This window comes from Lygodium microphyllum, chromosome 6 (genome assembly GCF_053477565.2).
Source record: "Lygodium microphyllum isolate KBCC chromosome 6, Lygodium_microphyllum_v1.1.10, whole genome shotgun sequence".
In the NCBI taxonomy this organism is placed as follows: Eukaryota; Viridiplantae; Streptophyta; class Polypodiopsida; order Schizaeales; family Lygodiaceae; genus Lygodium; species Lygodium microphyllum.
The window spans coordinates 145,021,853-145,043,382 of NC_141140.1; positions in this window are offsets into that span (position 1 = coordinate 145,021,853).

Here is a 21,530-nt window from a genome sequence, read left to right on the forward strand (position 1 = left end):
TTGTATGTTCTTTAATCATGTATATGAAAACAAGACAAATATACATTTTCTAAACAATGCTTTTTTACAACGTATTTGTATAATGCTCCCTCTAGACCAAATATTCAATGATCAATATATAAAACCCTTCTTAAGCTCATGCCCATATCTCAAATGGGACCCATGATGCATACAATAGCAAGCTTTCAAAGCCCTATCTCTCGATCCTAAGCCCAAAGGGATTAAGACTGGAGCTCTACTAGTTCCCTAGCTAGTTATAGGAGTGAATTATTCCTCCATGCAAGTCTTGTAATACCTCAAGTATCTACAAATGCTCTAAGCAAATTTATTCATGTTGTTTATTGAGAATGATGGCATCACCAAAGTTCTAGCAACATAATGAAGACCTAGGGAGGCACATTGATGTGAACCATTTTTCTTGTGTGATTGTAATGCACGGACAATCAATCATTAATTTTTCAAGTAACAACCAATCCTAACGAGGATCTTGAAAATTGTCCTTTAAGATAGAGTCTTGGTTAATTCCCTATTTTCTTAGAATACAATGTCTTAACAATTATCCTTCTAATGAAATTAATCTCAAGGATTGTCTACTTGAAGGATTTTGTGCAATTCCCGACCTAGGTGTTGTTGAATCCTCCTTTTTATCAAGGGTCTAGGTTAATTTCATTTGTTTTTGTAGAAGGACTCGCCAACAAACTCTGAGGATCTGATAGGTTTCTAATGACCTAATGACATGATGTAACTCCTAAAGGTTGTGCCTATTATTAAGAATGGATATGGCCCATAAGAGATTCATAGGGGCTAATACATGTTCCAAGTAACTAGGTCCTCTTCTTATCAAAGCATGGGCCTACCAATCTTAAGCCTTAGTACTAATTCTCTTGTCATGCTAAAAACATAAAGGATTTTTTTATCATCAGTCATGACCTATCTATGGGTTGAAAATATTGATTAACATGAGTAACAAGGTCAACCTTGCATAATCTTCATGGGTCCATTTTAGTGTCAATGAGAGTTTACTTAACCCAACTTTATTTTGTTTCTCATGAGGTTCTTTTTAGGATTCCTCTTCTAGCTTATTTCCATGTAAACTTGTTAATGAGAACTAATAGAGGTCAATCTTAAGTATCTACATTTGTAGTATTTCACCCTAAGGAAGTTATTAGGTTAGACATTCAATAAGGTTATCATTTCAATTCTCTAATTATGTTTGCGAGGTTAGACCTATTTATTTAAGGTTAACCCTAATGTTAATTTTTATTTTTTGGGAACCTCTTAGGATTTTGGAATTATGATTTAACTCGTAGGATTTCACCTTAAGGTAATTTTTTGGCTTAGAGATTCAATAAGGGACCTATCTTCATTTCAATTATCTAATTATGTTAATGAGTCAAACCAATTTAGATAAGGTTAAGCCTAGTGTTAAATTTATGATTTTGAGCCTCTTGCAATTTCGAAATGATGATTCAGCTACAATCTTTAAAACTTGCATAGGCTTCATGTCACATTTTAGAGCATGATTCCTTTGTAATTTATGGTCTAATTCTTTATTCCTTACAACTCCTTTTATAAAGATGATATGGGAGAGCCCAACTCAACTAATTATAACACAATGAATTTTTCAATTTTCTAGGGAAACCTAGATTTACTTTTCCTATTTTTTAATAACTTCCTTCCTATTTTTTAATAACTTCCTATTTTTAATAATCTGAATCTATTTCGAAAAGTACTATAAAAGCCAATATGGCTTTGTTGTTTTTAACTAGTCTATGTTATGAGGCACATAAATATTAGAGGATCTATAGGTGAAAGACATTTCTATTTTGTAAACATTCAAGCTCATTCCTATACAAATTTTTAATTATTACCATGGTTACTTTAGAAGACCTACAATGGATTATATGAGGTCCATGGGTAATCTCTATTCGCTTCTAGATTAACTATGTCTACAAATAGCTAGTATATGCACAAAGGAGGACTAGTCACAAGCCCAATGGAAAAGGGGAGGATTCTTGGACCAAAGGTGGAAACCTTAACCCTAATGTATATAATCAGTGAATAGAGATTATTCTCATATGTGCAACTTTTGAGTCTCTACTCTCCTATCTTCTTGTCTACCATGTTATAGAAATTATTGTGGCTCTACCTTAACCCTAATGTATATAACAAGTGAGTAGAGAGATCATTCTCGTATGTACAACTTTTGAGTCTACTTTCCTTGCCTACCACCTTATGGCAATTGTTGCTTCAAAGAGAGTGAGAGTGTGAGTTTGAGTGGAGGACTAGTAAGGGTGAAACTCATCTTCATCTCTTCCTTTCTTCTCTTCTTCTAGTCTTGCTTCCATAGCTCCAAGGTAGGAGGTTGAGAGAGAGAGAGAGAGAGAGAGAGAGAGAGAGAGAGAGAGAGAGAGAGAGAGAGAGAGAGAGAGAGAGAGAGAGAGAGAGAGAGAGAGAGAGAGAGAGAGAGAGAGAGAGAGAGAGAGAGAGAGAGAGTAGGAACCAAATAGAAGGAGTTCTTCATTGTTCTCTTCTTCTTCTTCTCTATCATCTTTGGTATTGATGTGAGAGGAGTAGAGGTGGTGGCTTGGAGTGGAACACACAAATCATGGCCATTAGCAAGCCTCTCATCCTTTTGGAATAAAACATAGTGAAGCTAAGTGGGTGAATCTATTGCCCATTTGAATCTTTACTTTTATTTGTTCATTAGGAGTGAGATAAAGAGCTTAGATTGTTTGGAGAAAAATTATGAGCCAACTAATTGATAAGTCATTCAATTCATAGGTGTATTGAGCTCTTAAACACATAGTCAACATGTCCACTTGTACTTGGACTACTCACCCTACACCCTCTGTGCTGCACATGAACTATGACCCTAGTCCACTCCATCAAACCTAGTCTACACTACTAAGCCTACTACTATAAGACTTCAATCAACTAATTCAAAATACTAGCCTATTGCATCTAGTCTATTGAATTCAATAGGCAATCAATGAATTGAATAAGTGGATTGAATCATTAGCATTAAAGTGCAAGGAGACCACGATTCATGTTGGGGGATCATGACTCGCCCAAGATCATGATGGCCACCCTATGTTGTAGGACTTCTATAAGTTCTATAATAGCCAAAGCAATGCCATGACTACATCTAACTGCATACATGCTTGACAGATTCATGCTAGGTCTCCCAAAAGTACTCACAACTATTTTCCATGATTGAAAGGACTACATCAAGTCACAATTGTGAATACACATACTAAATCAAGACTCAAAGTATAGCATGCATACATAATTGAGTCAAAAGAGATTCACAGAGAGAGAGAGAGAGAGAGAGAGAGAGAGAGAGAGAGAGAGAGAGAGAGAGAGAGAGAGAGAGAGAGAGAGAGAGAGAGAGAGAGAGAGAGAGAGAGAGAGAGAGAGAGGGAGGGAGGAGGAGGAGGCAACATATTTGGAACATGAAGGGCCCTTGATGAAAGCTTTGGTCACTACCTTGGAAAAATAGATATTTCTATCATTGGTATTCCTTTTTATAGACTCCTTACCTTCTTCGACACATAGTTTCTCATGTTGTCTCCCTCCTATTGCTCTACATTCATTAGCCTTACTGTGAGATTGTCACCATATTTGGCCTTCATGAAGCGCATGATAAAGCGATCCTTAAGGTTTGAAAAAGATGACTTCTCTATGGTGTCTAGGCTTGCATCACATTTTTTCCTTCTTTTTTAGGCACAAATTCAAGGCTTGTGCTCTCTTTGAGTCTAATGTGAGGTTGCTAGCATCGCACAATTGCTCAAACTACATTATGGAGCTATAGGTGTCATCCCTTGCTTTATTCTTATCCACTTGTTTGTGATTAGAGGATTTTCATATTGCTTTTTGGTCCTCATAATGCTCGTTCCCATTAGCAAGGTATTGACCATTTGTGATTCAATATGAATCATGCTAGACTTATCAAGTAATCACATTTACACTAAGTCTAACAAGGAATCATTGGATGACCTGTGAAATCAAAGTTCAATACTAGTCTCTTGATGTCATTATTCCTATTTGCATCTTCACCCTCTCATGTTGTGCAACCATGGTTCCATCCATTCATTCACTAAGAACAATCACATAGCTAACTATTAACAATTAGCATGTATTACTTAGAACTTTACACTATTAGGCTTTATTATTTATAACATGCAAATATACTAATCATTCATTAGCTAACATATATGCTCACTAGTAGATATACTAATTGTGAACAAGCTAATATAATGTTCAATGTCAATGATTGATGCTACAAGTGCCCCTCTTGAACTCAACTTGTTTTCAACTTTCTTAAGTGCCAATCAAGTGTCAAAGTAGTCATTTTTTGTGCATATAGGATGTCCTTATAATCAATCAGTTTTCAACATTCTTATTGTCAATCTAGTGTCAAATCAAACCTTTTTTGTGCATTCATATAATGTAGCTATAGACTACTAATGCTAGGGTCCTTATAGCTATAGAATGCTAACGCTGGATCCTTATAGCTATAGACTACTATAGAGCTATATAGTGCTATAGATTTCTAGTGCTAATACTCTTATAGTAGTTTAAGAGTTTGCCATAATTGTTTGAGGTAAGGCTTGAAGCAATTGTGTTTCAAACCAACCTTTGAAATGCACCTTTTGTTCTAGCACATATCTACAATAAGAGAAGTAGGTATATTTAGTTCAAGGAAATAGATCCAAGAATCATTCCAATTGTAGCCTTAACCAATTAATGATCCCATTAAGAACCTCGTAGGAAGGAAATATAGTTCTTTATAAAAAATTCAAAGCTTAGGTCAAAGGAATTGAAGTAGAAATAGGCAAAGCAACTCCGCAAAAGTCTCAACAAGGGTGATCCCCAATTTAATTCCAACTCCAACCTTAAAATAACTAGAAGTAAGCACATTATGGGAGGGAATCAAGTGTTCTTTCATCCGCCTCATAGAAGCCCTATGTGACCCAATAAGAAGAAGAGTCATTGATACTAGAGCCAGAGTTAGCACCACCAATCAAGTTGTTGTTGAAGTATAACATGTTTGACAAGAAGACTTGCTATGTGTTAAATGGTGGATTGAAGATTTTATTGGCATTGTCAAAGAAACAAGCTCGTCTAACTTTGTAAAGAAAGAAAAAAACTTATCACTTGGGGATTCCTCATATTTGACAATTTCTTCTCCAATATGATTAACTTCTATGATGTGGTCCTCTAAGGCTTTTGCATCAACTCCTATCTCCTATCCAATGTCTAGATCTTCTAATGGATCTATATGACCAAATGGTGTGGGTGCCACCTTCTTCTTCTCTAGGACCTCCCTGTATACATAAATGAGGAAAACCGTCTTCATGGGGTCTGAGTGCAAAACAGCACAATTTCTTTCAATTTGGAATGCTTAAAGGCATATCACTACATACCAATACAATTGTTAATGGTGTATACTAATGAATATAATAGTCTTACGTAGTAAACATAAGAAATACAAACTATGCATGCAAACTCCTAGCATCACATCAAACAAATTGTTACTTTAGTCTTAACAAGGTGTGGCACCTACAATGGAATCTTTCACAATTAAATTTCAATTTCAAAATTCTCTATCCTCTAACATCCTTCCTAACCATCCACTATTTTCTAGTTAATACTATACAAGGTAGGATGGAAATGTGAAAAAACCCTAAAACTAGGAATAGTTGTAACGTATGCTCCAAATGCAATATACTTATAAGGATCTATTTATTTGGCTAGCTTCCTATTTAAGAGGTCTAGTTGGATAATTGGCTTGTCTTGGTAGGCCAAGAAGCACACATATCTAAAATACAATTCATACAACTCATACTCCTATTTATGGAATAAATAGTCCAATATTACTTAGTAATCTTCAAGATTCTTATGTAGCTTTTTATTTGTAACCCTCTTTTGGCTATTGGCCCTTCTTTGAAATGGATAGTGAACAAAAGTCTTGGACTATGCAATAACTTTTTAAGTATCATATATTTCCCAAAAGTTTTGAAATTCCTTTTGAAAGTATAACATGTTAGATAAGGTGACATATAGCAATGAATAGTGCATTGAAGATTTTTTTAGCATTTTCAACGAAACAACTTTGTCCAACTTTCTAAAGGAAGAAAAACTTCTTAGGTGGGGATTCCTCTCCATTGACAATTTCTTCATCAATATAATTAATCTCTCCACCACTAACAATTTCTTCCTTGATATAATTAATCTCTATGCCAAAGTCCTCTAAGGTTACACCAACTTCTATTTCCTTTCCAATGTCTAGATTTTCTATGGGCTCTCTATAACCTAATGGTGTGGCTGCTATCTTCTTCTCCTATTGGACCTCCATTTGTACTTCAATGATTGAGAAAACCACCCAAGGATAGCATGAATTAGTAAAATGTGGGCCTAAAATTGACCCAGACCTTGCAATGCATTGGGAGGCAATCCAAGTATATCAAATTGCATCCTAGCACATGATAGGATCCAAAGGTAAAACCTTAATGCAAAATTTTTTGGGTGAGGAATTTGATCATTTTAAGGCTGCTATATAGATGAGCTCAAAAGTTGACTCTAATTGTGTTGAGTACAAACATGGCCCCATTCCAAGCTTTGGAGTGAAAGTTATGGTAGATTTTGTACTATAGTCTAAGGTAAACCCTATGAAAAACATGAGACCAATTCAATTTACTCCAATTCCATGTCAGATTGGTCCTATATGTTTGCCACAGGTTCTACCCTAGACTGCCATAACTTTCACTCTATAGCTTGGAGCGGGGTTATGTTTGTACTCAAAATAATCATAACACACCTTTGAGCTCCTTTATAATCTTAAAATGATCAAATTTCCCACCCAAAATATTTTGCATCAATAATTTTCTTATTTCTACTAGTATCTATATTGCCTCTCAAATTTTGGCTCACTACTATGACTTTCACTCCAAAGCTTGAAATGAGATCATGTTTATACTTAGACTGATCAAAACGATCCTTTTGAGTTCATTTATGGACTTAAAATGATGAAGTTCTATAGATAAAAAATTTATATAAACAATTTTTATATTTTTATTAGTGTTTGCCTTGTATCTTCAATTTTGGCTTATTAAAATAGTTTTTCTTTAGATACTTATTATTATCGTATAGGTAAAAATTGTTGTGTTGCTTAAATAATTACCTTCTTTTCCAAGTAATTAAAGTCACATATGTGTACAAATATATCACCGCTACACTTGCACATATTAAAATGTACTAAACATGAGAAATCTCTAATTTAAAGTTATATTAAGGTACCTTAATCTTTCCTCCTTTGTCCCTTATTGCTTCTTGTTAGACATGATTTAGAGCTTGCTTGCAAGTTGATTTATTATATAGTTGGTCTTTGTAAACATTGGAAAGACTTACTATATTTATATATATTATTAAAATTTCTTTTAATATTGCAAAGAATGAATATTTGTTGTCTCATCAAGCAACATTCACTTTCTCTTGCCAGAAAATATATGTGAAGAAAGTTTATTATTTGATACTACCATGTTATCAAGGGTAAGTTTTTCCAATAAGTACATGTTATTAAATGTTTTGAATTCTTTTGGTAGCCTAATCTTGGTTGTTTGTCCATGGAGCTCATACTACGGTATTGTAATGCTTAATCTCAAATTTAGATCCATAGAGTAGTGAAGGATGATTGTAACCAATCTACCTAGTGTTGAAATTTTATTTTTATTGTTTTTAATATGCACAACCTCATATGTGTAGTTTACATTAGATTGATGCAAAGGAGACTATATTTGGCTTGTAAGGACCAAAGCAATGAATATTCTTATGAGCAAACATGTGAATATTGCTAAATATTTAGATTTGATAAGGGAAAATCCAAGGCAGGAAAGGCCCTCAAGGATACCAAGCAGGAAAGGTCCAAAGGAGCCAAGGAGAGCGCAAAGGGCACACTACAAAAGCTCCAAGCATCCCCAAGGAAGACCTCAAGAGGATACCATGCTAAGGAGAGTGCAAAGGGCACACTAAAAAAGCTCCAAACATTCCTAAGGAAGACCCCAAGAGTATACCATGTAAGGAAACATAAGATAGGTACCGCCTAGGAGGACCCCAATAAAGAATATTTGATTGAATTGTTAGAAAAGTATGTTGTATATTTATGCTATGTTTTGAGTATTTTGAATATCAACTTGGATATTCTTTATGCCTTCATGGCTTGAAGGCCTAGATGATTCCATCATTAGGCATATCCCAATTTGTAAGTGAATTGAGATGGGATATAGGTCATCCTTTGGCAAATTGCATTGATTAATATGACAATTTATCTAGGATATATTGATAGCCCCTTGTTATTGGAAAATTATCATGTCTCTTTTTCCTATGCATAAAAAGTAAGAACTATATGCCTTAGTTTCAAAAAGGTTCCATCAATGCGTCATCAAATATGGAAGGCAATCCAGATGAGTTTTCATGGTTCTAGAGAGTCATGGATTTTAGACAACATTGTGCATGTACTACAAACTATTCCTAACACCATAATGCAATTTACATTATAACCTCCATGTGAACACAAGTTTGGTGATGTGTGGATGGTATGGCCAACAAGACAACAAGAGATTCTAGGTACCCCATAAGAGCTGCTAGGTATCCAACTAGCATGGCAAAAGCTTATAGCTAGCTAGTTGGGGTGGCAAGAGTTTAACCAGCTAGGAGCATTAACTACTAGAGATGGTAACTATAGTCCTATATAGGGGGTAGTCCAAGCAACAGCTCTCTCTCTCTCTCTCTCTCTCTCTCTCTCTCTCTCTCTCTCTCTCTCTCTCTCTCTCTTTGATACTCTAGTCACTCCAACATTGATGTATGGAGCAGCTATATGGGGGCCGGGCCTTGCCGATTATGTATGGACATTGATGGAGAGACCTCAAGTGATCATGATATCTAGATTGATTCGCAGCAAGGCCTCAGTCCCACATGGCATTGTGCGAGCAGAGCTTGCCACACCGCCCATACTAGTCGAGGCATTATTTCAGACAGTCTGCTTCCTACACAGATTTCAGGATATGGACAGAGATCGCATTTCATATAGAGCATATATGGCATCTCAGGAGATGGCTCGAGCGGGGGATACCACATCATGGTATGCACAGACTAGAGCTTGGTTTGACAGACATGGGCTGGACATTGATAGACTCCCACCTCTTCTATATGATACTCAGGCTCCCACTTACACCCTCTCTCTCTCTGAGAGGAACAGAGTCGTCAGACAGGAGATATGGCATATTCATATACAGAGGACATGGGTCAGCCCTGCACAGCCACTGCCATCGAAGATGGCACATTATTATACACAGTTCTTGAGGATATCAGAGCAGGGATTCATAGAGATTCCGAGATATATGCAGATCTATATGCCACATCGATTGAGAGTTCTTATTGGACAGCTCAAGGTATCATCACATCAGCTTATGATTGAGAGTGGCAGAGCCAGTGGCATCCCGCGGGAGGAGAGGATATGCCCCCTTTGCAAATCAGAGGTGGAGAGTGAGAAGCATTTTGTTCTCAGATGCCCGGCATACTCAGAGTTGAGATCTAGATACACATTGAGCAGCTCACTCCAGGGATGTATGACTGATATGGATCAGAGATCATTTGGCCGTTTTCTGGGAGAGGCATAGCACATCAGAGAGCAGAGCACACAGCGGGTCCCAGTCAGAGAGGGGCCCACCCAGACGACTATTACACAGTTCTTTCAGACAGACTGAGTGAGAGCTACTGTACTAGCCTCCAGCCAGACCTCCGGGCTCACACTACAGCAGGCTGAGGACCAGCGTACCCGACGCCGCACGAGGATCCGTGGGTTTCGGACCCCACAGCCACACCGACAGGAGATCCGGAGGATTCTTGATCTACATCGACAGCAGACTGAGATCCGACGACACTCGACACATTGGATCTCAGATCTCCAGTTTGCTCTTTCTCCACCGCCGATGTACCACATCCTACATCCAGGAGGGATCACCTGCTATTAACGACTTGGACGACTGCTACTACATCCCAGGATAGTATATCTCCCTACATCTGTTACATATACACATCGCACCACTTTATCACAGCCGACAGTTGTTCGCCTATCACAGCCGACATTTGTTCCCCTTTTGTAGCCATTATCTGGAGTACCAGAGCTACATACGCACATACACATACACGACACTTATCACACTCATAGCACCGTATTTTCAGTTTCCAGTTTTTAGCTTTTCATTCAGCACTTTTATTTTGGATAGCTGGACCTCATCAATTGTATCACAGTTTGTCTCATAGGCCAGTTTTGGTCTTTAGAAGACGTTAATATAACTTTCTTTCTTTCTTCTCTCTCTCTCTCTCTCTCTCTCTCTCTCTCTCTCTCTCTCTCTCTCTCTCTCTCTCTCTCTCTCTCTCTCTCTCTCTCTCTCTCTCTCTCTCTCTCTCTCTCTCTCTCTCTCTCTCTCTCTCTCTCTCTCTCTCTCTCTCTATCTAGCTCACATTCCTAGAGCACTCTATCTATTGAGAAGGCTATTTATAGTAAAAATACCATATGTTGATTCTTTTTGGTTATTCAAGATTCTTACTACCATTTCCCATGTTTTTTCATTATCTAGAACCTATAGGGCATTCATTTTATTACAAAAGCCTTTTTATAAGGTTCAAATATTCGTCAACAATGACTAGTTTCCATTTGGAGGCTCCCAAATTACTCCAACGGGTTTGGATTGCACACAAATTTTGATTAACTTTTAGTTTTGGAGGATCTTTCATCTCATGATGGTTGATTTTTAGTTTGCAAAGACTATACAAGTTGAAATTGATTTATGAATGTAATTTTTATGTACTTCGTCTTCGATGGTTGTTTTATGCTCAGAAGATAGCCAAAATACTTGGCATAGCTTGTAGAAAATTGATATGCTTTTGGAAGTGCCAAAATATCATTTTTACATCAGTTTTATGCTGGTTTGATATTTGGATAGTCATTATTTACCTTTGTGGGGCACTCTGCTTATACTCCTTAGTCTATTTTAAGATTGCAACATTATTATCTTTGGTCTTTAGACATTCTTTTGTCATTGTGGCTTCTTCATCAAGTTCAAAGAATACATTGTTCAACATTGAAAAGCTTGATGGTACAAACTTTTCATATTGGAAAGGGGAAATGGACAATGTGTTGATCCACAAGAAGTAAGTGAAGCCGATCAAATATAGTGGGATTAAGCCAGAGGACATGGATCCAAATGTGTGGGAGGAATTGCATGAGCTAGCATACTCTACTATTATGTTGATACTCCAAAAGTCGCATGTATTTTAATGTGAAATGTTGGGGTAAAGGCGCCTCCACCTAGCCACTCGTGTATTACTACACTAATAGTACCCGCCACTCTACACTGCAAGTGGTGGGCGCCCATCACAGTCACTTATTATTTTTTCTTTTAGTGACAGTTTGAATAAAGGAAGGCCCATCCACACATTGTGGTTGTTGGAGTTCCCACTTTTGAGTCTCTCTCTCTCTTGGCTCTTGCTCTCCATCCGCCATAGCTCTCAATGCCAAGCTTCTTCCTCCTGGGTTCCACTTCCCTTTCAACTGGTATTAGAGCAAAGGCATTGGAGCTTGCCTGGCATTCTCTTCAGCCTGGATTTGAAGAGCTTCAACCTGAGCTTCAATGGCAGCCATGGCACCTTCATTTGCAGGTATGTTTTGATCTCACACCTCCTCCCCGAGCTTCCGGACCTTCATCGGCTTCTTCCCGGGCTGCATTGGAGCCCTCGACATTGCCAAGTGTCCCTGAGGACTGTTGCAGATCCCCCAGCCCCTAGGAACAGCCAGCATAATTTTTGGCGCATTTTTAGGGGGTTGGGCTGACCTGCTCCCGGCATTTCTCTGCTCTTCCTCAGCTTCCCGGCACTCTTTGCAACCTTCCCGAGCATTGTTCGACTCCTCGGCATCAGTGCTTGGCTCCCGGTGATCAATTCAAGTGATTCCCCCTTCAGCCCTTTGCTGTATACACAGTCCCAGGACTATCAAAACAAGGCAGCACTTGACATTTACTGTTTGATGCTTCTTAGCATTGTTCGTTTGATGCTCGGTGATACTAGGTGATGCTCGGATGTTATGGGATGCTATGTCTATGCTTTGGGACTAATTTGGAGAAAATCTAAGCACCACTTGAGCTTCATTTAACAGTAAATTGCTTGCTGTAATATAGTGGATTGAAGCTCATTTATTTGGTGTATGCATTGATTCATGGATAGGGGGTTTTTACTGGAGATTTGAATGATCATACCGATGTATTTGGAGGTTGTCAAATGCTTCTTCTTAGGTCCGGAATGCTTTTGAGCTTAGAATAGGCTCCACCTTAGTCATCATCACTGGCATTTGGCTTCAGTTGGCATGCTTTGGACCGGTTTATGCCTATTGTCACTGCTTGACATTTAGGCCTCTTGCATTTATGCTTTGGTTAGATATGGATGCCACTTGGTTTGCCCATGCTTGACAGTTACTTGGAGCTTCGTCTTCAGATGTATTTGAGCATTTTGGATCTACTGAGCATTACATTTGGTTGTCAGTTACATGCTCTTTGAATGCTTTTAGGCTTATGCTTTACGGGTTTGAGATAGCTTGGGATTTATGCTCCGAATGTACCCTACTAGGATTTGCATGTCTGATGCTATGTATTTGATGTATTGGAGCATTGCATGCTCTCTTTGCATGTGACTTCACTTCCAATAGGAGCCCCTTGGTATATTCGGATGTACATAGAGTCTTATTTACAGATGAGCTTGAGCTTGTGGGACAGTCACATGCATTTGCTCTCTTGAGGGCTTTATGTCTATAGTTTGTCTGTAGTGAACTGATTTGATACACCTATTGGGGCAGGCACCTATCTCTATCACAGGTTTGTCAGTTTTGTATGCATCTTGGATGGTTATATATTGAGCTTCTTGCTCTATTAGTTGTGCTTGTGCTTGGTCTCTTCTCTTACCCCGAGACCCATTACATGCATGACTTCTAGACCTATGAGATATCTCTTGCCTGACAGGTGGTTGATTTGAAAGTTCTTGGTACCTTTTTGCCCCTGGAAACTCACTATTGGATGTATTTTGCTACCTGGAAGTTACAATGACATATGTATCAGTGATTGCTTCATTTTGGGACAGTTTTACATACTGATGTCATTTATTACAGCAAGCTGAAATCTGCAGATTTTGAGCACTTCTATGAGGGTAATGCTTACTATTTGATGTTATCTTGGTCATATTTGGTGGAAGGTGCTTCTCTTGGTGAAATCCACTCTTTCGGCCAGTTTTAGCAATGGTTTTAGTGCATTTTCTGTTGATTACAGCAACCTGCAATTTTTCTTTTTTGCATTGATTTGGGACAGTATGGCTGGTCATCTAAAAGACACGGCTCTCTTTAACATTGCCAAGTTTGATGGTACCAACTATGGGTATTGGAAGTCCCAAATATGGCAGGTTTTGGTGCAGAATTTGTAGATTAAACCCTTGTGTTTCAAGGGTGTTAAACCTAAGGACATGGATGATGATGTTTGGATACCATCATAATATTGTTGAAGATGAGAATCAGAGTGCATGGGATTTATGGGAGAAGATTCAGGAGCTCTATGCGCAGCAGAGTCCTACTTCACAGATGTATTGGCTGAAGCAGTTAATGGACCTTTGCATGAAGGAGGGGACCTCCCTTTCATCTCATTTCAGTTAGTTTCATGCTATCATGAAAAGTCTGTTGTCACAGGGTATTGAGTTCAAAGACAACTTGCCCCCATTGTTTCTACTTGGCACCTTGCCTGAATCATGGGATGTATTTCGTACTGCTATATGCACAAACAAGCTTGATGGGCTGAAAATCAAAGATGTTGAGAGTGCTTTATTGACTGAGAAAATCAACAGGATAAACAATGATGCTTCCCGCTCTTCACATGCATTGACCGTTAGAGATGGCAGACATGGCAGGCATGATAATGATCATAAGGGCAAGGACTCTCATAAGTCCAGGTCCAAATCACGTGGTTGCAGTAAGTCCCGTGGACGGGAGTCTGGTCTTACGTGTCATTATTGTGGAAAGCAGGACATATTAGGCCGTAGTGCCATGTGCGTTGATAAGCGCAATGAAAACGGAAAAGAAAAAGTGCAGGAAAAGTCTTCTGAGCGCAATATTGTACCTGCAAAGTCCAGTGTGAAGATAGAAGAGGTTAATGTCATGCAGGCCCCTGATTCATATGATGATTACATACTTGCAACTTCTTCATGCGATGACTTACAAACTTCTGAGATACATTCTATGTATGCGCAGTGCTGGCTCTTGGATTCAGGTGCATCCTTTCATGTGACACCCTATAGAGATTGGTTTTATACCTATCGTACCATGTCTGGTTCTGTACGTCTTGGTGATGACATGTCTCTTGACATTGTTGGCATTGGAGATGTTAGGTTGTAGTTTCCTTCTGGCAGTTCTTTTGTTTTGCATGATGTACGCCATGTACTTGCGTTGATGATGCAAGGTATTTTGTGTCTTTTGGAGACTCTGCATGGAAGATTACTTATGAGACAGGCTTGCACTTGCAAGAGATGCCAAGTTTGGCTGCCTCTATCCCTTACTTGTATCAGGAGCTACATTGGATCATCTTTTGTCTGTGAGTTCTATTCCCCATGTATCCCTTTGGCATGCTCATTTGGGGCATATGTCTCTTAAAGGAATGAAAATGCTCCGTGCTTTGCAGTATCTTCCGCCTCTTTTGATTCTTTGCATTTTGATTCTTGTGATCATTGTTTGTATGGCAGGAAGACTAGAAATACACATAAAAAATTTGGTAAGAAATGCATGGGTGAGCCCTTGGCTCTTGCGCACTCAGATGTATGTGGGTCCATGCCCTGTAAGTCACTTGGTGGGGCAAAGTACTTTGTTAATTTCATAGATGATTACTCATGTAAGGTTTGGGCTTATCCCATAAAGAGAAAATCCGATGTCTTAGACACATTTCAGCATTGGCTTGCATTAGCAGAGAACCAGTCTGGGAAAAGGCTCAAATGCCTAAGGTCAGATAATGGGGGTGAGTATGTATCACGTGCTTTTGAGCAATTTTGTGATGAGCGGGGTATTAAGCATCAGTTGACCGCCCCTTACACCCCACCCCAGAATGGTATGGCTGAACGCATGAATAGGACCATTCAGGAAAGGGTCCATAGCATGCTTAGCCAAGCTGGCTTACTACAGCACTTTTAGGCTGAGGCAATTACTACTACAGTGCATATCATTAACAAGTCGCCTAGCAGTGGCATTGACTTTCAGGTACACAGGAGGTATGGCCAGGCAAGGCCCCTCTTATGATCATTTGTGTGTCTTTAGATGTGAGGCATTCTGCCATGTGCCCAAGGACAAACGCAATAAGCTGGATCCTAAAAGTGTTAAATGCATTTTCATTGGCTATGGAGATGTAGGAGAGACATGTGAAGGTTTCACAGGGCCGATTGTCTATAGACAGATGAGCAGAGGGCCGAGATGGCCAAGATTCCCTAGGCATCAGCCATTGGCAGTCTTATGTATGCCATGATAGCCACCCATCCAGATATAGCTTTTGCAGTTGGGGTTGTGGCATGTTATATGGCTACACCTGGAAAGAAACATTGGGATGCCGTATCATGAGGTACCTGCAAGGCACAGCAAATATGTGTCTTTGTTATGGCAGCCAGGATACAGGAGCCGTGGGGTACACTGACTCTGATTATGCAAGACATCCAGATAGTAGGAAGTCCAATTTTAGCTATGTGTTCACTTATGCTGGAGGGGCTATCTCTTGGATGTCCAGGGCGTAGAAGTGTATGGCCCTTTCTACTACAGAGGCCAAGTATATTACAGCCATAGAGGCTTGCAAGGAGGCTATCTGGTTAGGCCGCTTGACTGCTGACCTTGGTATGACAAATGTTATGCCTACACTGCATTCAGATTCTATGAGTGCCATTCAGTTGGCCAAGAATCCGGTCTTCCATGCGAAGACGAAACATATTGAGATGAGGTATCACTTCATTTGCAAGGTCGTTGAGGACACGCCCGTTGACCTTGTCAAGATTCCGACTGAGCAGAATCCTGCAGACTTGCTCACGAAGAGCCTCACTACCGAGCGCTTTGCCTTCCTCAAGAGATTGATGGGCATTGGATGAGATGACGTCTTTTTCCTCAACCTGTTGTACATGTGTACATGTTGTACTGTCTTTTCCTTTTTCTCTCTCATTGGGGCAGATTCGCCTTTAAGTGGGAGGTTGTTGGGGTAAAGGTGCCTCCGCCTAGCTGCCCGTGTATTACTACACTGACAGTACCCACCAGTGTATACTGCAAGTGGCAGGCGCAAGTCATAGTCACTTATTCTTTATTCTTTTAGTGACAGTTTGAATAAAGGAAGGTCCAGCCACACATTATGGTTGTTGGAGATCCCACTTTTGAGTCTCTCTCTCTCTTGGCTCTTACTCTCCATCTGCCATAGCTCTCACCGCCAAGCTTCTTCCTCTTAGGTTCCACTTCCCTTTCATGAAAGACATGCCATGTGCATATGGTGTATGAAAAAACTGTTGACTTATCTAAAAAAATAAAGTGCAACCTCACATATTTATTAGCTCAAAAAACCCATTGATCTCTATACAATGGAGGGGGCTTTGATGTCTAATTATATTCATTAGTTCAACACTATTTTCAATCAACTAACATCAAAGAAGTGTGTCTTTCATGATTCAGTGAAGGCCCTGTTTTTGTTAGTCACCTTGCTTGAGAATGAGGATACTTTCACGACTACCATTTATAATTCTACAATCACAAGTGGTCTTACGAGTGCTAATGTGGAGAGCAATTTGCTCATTGAGGAGATGAACAATATAAGGTCAAAGAGCTCTAGTGCACTTATGGTGAGAGGAAGGTCAAATGCCAAGGGGAACTCTCATGAGAGAGGCAAGTCAAAAATCAAGTCATGTAGCAAAAAGGATATGGAATGCTACTTCTTAATAAGAAAGGATACATAAAAAAGGACAGACTCAAATGAGAGAACAAGCAAAAAGGAAAGAAGGAAAATGATTATAGCAAAGAGAAAAGCAAAGCAAAGATTGAGAAAAGTAATACATGTGGTAGCAATGGTGGTGATGCTTTGTTTGTATCCTCTTTTGGTGACACATTCTTGGTTGTGATGGATTATAGCATGTCTCAAAACTAGCTCATGGATTGTGGAGTATCATTTCATATTACTCCACATAGGAAGTGGTTCTCTACTTATAACGTTGGAAAGAGATTATGTTTTTGTCTTGGAAACAACTATGCATGCATCATTGTTGGCATTGGGATATGCCATTGTCATTGTGAAATGGTTCTTCTTTTGTCTTGTAGAATGGATGGCGTGTTCTAAACTTGACAAAAAAATTGATCAATACAGGACTGCTCGATGATTATGGTTATAGAGTGATCTTTGGTAATCATGTGTGAAACATTTGCAAGGGATCCCTTGTTTAAAAGTAGATGAAGTATCAGTCCATAAAGGAGGTGCTTGTTTGAGGACAACTGCATTGAGCTTGTCAAGTTCCATATAGATTATAACCATGTAGATCTTCTCACGATCATTCTAAGCACTTTGCACATTGCAGAGTGCTAATAGGAATTGGATAGTATCTTAACTTTCTTTTTATAACCCCATAAAGGTGCGCATTGGCCTTTACATGGGAGGATGTTAGGGTAAAGTCCAATGGTCTATATTCGAGGGTAGGCACCCCTTGTATATGTAGACAATGTATATATCAATAAGTGAACATAACAAAGAATAAGGGTACTATTCATTTTGTACCCACATGACTCTCTAATGTTACTCTCTCTCTCTCTCTCTCTCTCTCTCTCTCTCTCTCTCTCTCTCTCTCTCTCTCTCTCTCTCTCTCTCTCTCTCTCTCTCTCTCTCTCTCTCTCTCTCATCTCTCTCTCTCTCTCTCTCTCAATTTTTGACCTATACATGCTACATGTTTAGCTAGCTTAGATGTAAGTATAAATCCAAGCTTATTTATATAACATGAACCTAATTCTACTAGTAATATTTGTATCATTGCCAAATGAGATATAGGGATTGGGATACATTGTTAAAGAAGTTTCTCATTGTATAGTTAGAGCAAGAGTTTGGGACTAGCTAGAGTCATAAGCAAGTCCTGAACAACATGAGTCTCCTACTATAACGCACAGATAAAATAATATATAGTATTTTCACATTCATTAAAGTTTGGCTTCTAGAGTTGAATTGATCAATGAATGTTAAAAGAGAGCGATCTTGAGAGAAAACACCCAATGTACAAGCATGACTAAAACACAATAGCTTAGACAATAATACAATAAACACAAAAACACACAATAAAAACATAGAAAAAGGAGAACTCTAAAATGAATGAATGTTATAAATGAATGAAAGTGAGTATAAGAAGCTAAAAGATAGAGTATTGAAAATAGTGAGAGTGTGATGACCATCGCATATAGATCCTCAAACAAGCCTATAAATCTAATCTATAGGGCAAGGAACATAAACTTATAGCACATACACTATTTAATTTAGCAAAAAAAACAAATGGCACAAATAACCTAAGACTTGGACCACTCTTGTATAGTAGATGACACCAAATTGTCCTTCAAAGTAAGTGCTTTTTATATTATTTCTTTAAGTACGAAGATGAGACATTATGCAAATCACTTTTGGCCTACCTATGCAATCAACATGGCTAATGCAGGTCAGTAACACTCTTTTTGGAATGGTTTCTCATGTGCATGTCTCTCCAATAGACCAAATTTGATCTAATTGCAATGTGCTGAATTGCTTTCACCAACCTTGGCCAACAAGCTTTGAGTCCATCTCAATCACACACTCAAACCAATGTGCCTTAAGCATGCAGAAGTACAATCACTCCAATGTTGAAAACATGACATTGAAAAATGCATCCATGTCTCTCACTACTGTCACACTCTAATCAATTAGGAATTCACATAAAACTTAGTCCCATACCAATCTAATTTGTCAAAAATGAGGCATTAGTCCTAGTTATTCAACAATCTTAGAGGTTTCCCATGACTAATGCACCTTCAATTCACTTTTAAATTGAAATAATTCAAACATGTGAACTTGCTATCCATAAACCCTAACATTTGGTATGAATTTAATTATTCTAGTGGCTAAAAAATCAAATCTACATGTTTGAATACATTTTCCCTAATGTCTAACACGAAACTTCAATGCTTTGGAAACCCAAAACAAGGGGGGGATTATTGATTTTTTCAAAACCTAGCCATCAATATCATGTAAGCATCAACAAGCACTCTCATTTTGATCTATTATAAAACAGAGCTTGCATAGTTGGAGAGAGAGAGACAAAGGAGAAGAAATAGATTGATTTTTTATTTTGTCCAACACCTCGGGATGGCTACAAAAATATTTCCTCTTGCTATTCATCGTGAAAAATCAGTGAGCATGCATCTCCTTTTGTTGCTACAACTCTCCAAACTTGCACTATGACCATTCCAATGTTGACCAACATGACATTGAGAAATGTATCCATGGTCTCTCACTATTGCCACATTACAATCAATGAGGAATTTGCATGAATCTCAATCCTAGCCCCCTAATTGTCCAACATCTTAGATCATTTCTCTAACCATTGCACCTTCAATTCACCATCAAATTGAAGTAGTTCAGACCTATAAACCTATTGTCTATACATCCTAATATGTAGTATGCATTTGCTTGAAGAATAGATGCTAAATTTAATGCTTTCACTGATTGTAAAATCAAACTTACATGTTTGAATTCAATTTTCATAATGTCTACTCCAAACCTTCAATGATTTGATGACCCAAAACGAGGAGAAAATTGGAGGTTTTGATCAATGGAATGCTTCAATAAGCAATTCCATTTCCAAAATGATTGATTTTTGCAAGCCCTAGCAACTAATATGATGTACTATTTCTAATCTACTATATAAAATAATGTTTACAGAGTCCACAAGAGAGAAATAAGAAGAAAGATATCGATTCTTGTCCCACCAACACCTTGGAATGGTTGTAAAACACTCTCCTCTTACTAATCTTTACCAAAAATCATCAAGCATGCATCTCCTTTTTTGCTACAACTCTCTAAAGTTGGGTAGCGATTGATGGGGCTAGAACTAGTAAATGCAACAATAATGTAACCACCTCGAAAAATATGACAACTAATAATCAAAAGTTGTAGAATGCTAGGTGACATAACAAGGAGGTGAGGATGATGAAAACTAGTCTAGATTGCAAAAAATGCCAAATGAAAGATGTTGTAGAGGATATTGCACAGTAGGGTGGCCTACTTAAACAAAAGAAATATTGATTCCTATGAGCATTGAAGCCATATTTATTTTAAAGGTATTCATCATAAGGCTCTTCACCACCCCCTCATTTCTTAGAAAGTATACAAAAAAAATGTAAACAATTTGATTTAAACAAGTTACTTACATTTCTAAAGCCACAGGAACCTACGTATATCTCATAATGTGCAATTTTGATCAAATGATCATTAATCAATTCAATGTCAACATTATCCTTGATGATTTCTTTTTTGAGCTCATGTATTGAGATGTTGTCATATATTGCCTCTAGCATTTGGAGAGAAATTTTTATCTCCAACTCCAAAAGACCAACTACTTCTTGAGTATCATCTATATTAATGTCCTTGTCATCTATTGATAGGCTCAAATGTTGTGGCTCCAATATTCCAATCTCTTTGACCTCTAATGTGATGTTATCCTCTTCCTTGCTATCACTCATTTATGTTGTGAAAAAAAATCATCCTCTAGGTTTCATAAAATACAATTTATCATCACTTACCTAAGTGATAATAATAGTATCTTGTTTGTTTTTTGTGAGGCAACAGTATGAAAGAATGAACAAAGAAATTTCACCATAAGAGTGTTATGCCAATCATGGGTCTTAAGGGAAGACAAGGTGGCATCATTTGCAATGCATAAGTTTCATAGTAATTCTCCATTTCCTGTAGACATGTGAGTGGATCATATTCACTTATTTATATTCAAGATTTCCTATTGCATTAGAACCCATGGAGCTAGAGTATACTCAATGTTGTTTCCCCCTCTACAAAATCTGGGCCATAACATCAGTTTAGAGTTTTGTGCCTTCAAATCATTTTTGGACACACACACGCGTGCACGCGTGCATCATCTCATATGCCTCAAAAGGTGCATAGGACAAAATGACAAACTCAAGATTCATATACAATCCACTTCATTGTACCATTGGCATGAATGAGCACAAACTCCTAAGGCTACTAGGGTTACTATAGACAAAAGCTTTGAAAAACAATAGCATAAGAGTATGTTCTCTAACCATGACTTAGTATAAGGGAGTAAACTTGTTTATTAACCAACCTTGTTTCTCTATTATCCAACTTACAAACATAGCTAAATCTATTGGAACACTTGTATGTGTTTTTCTT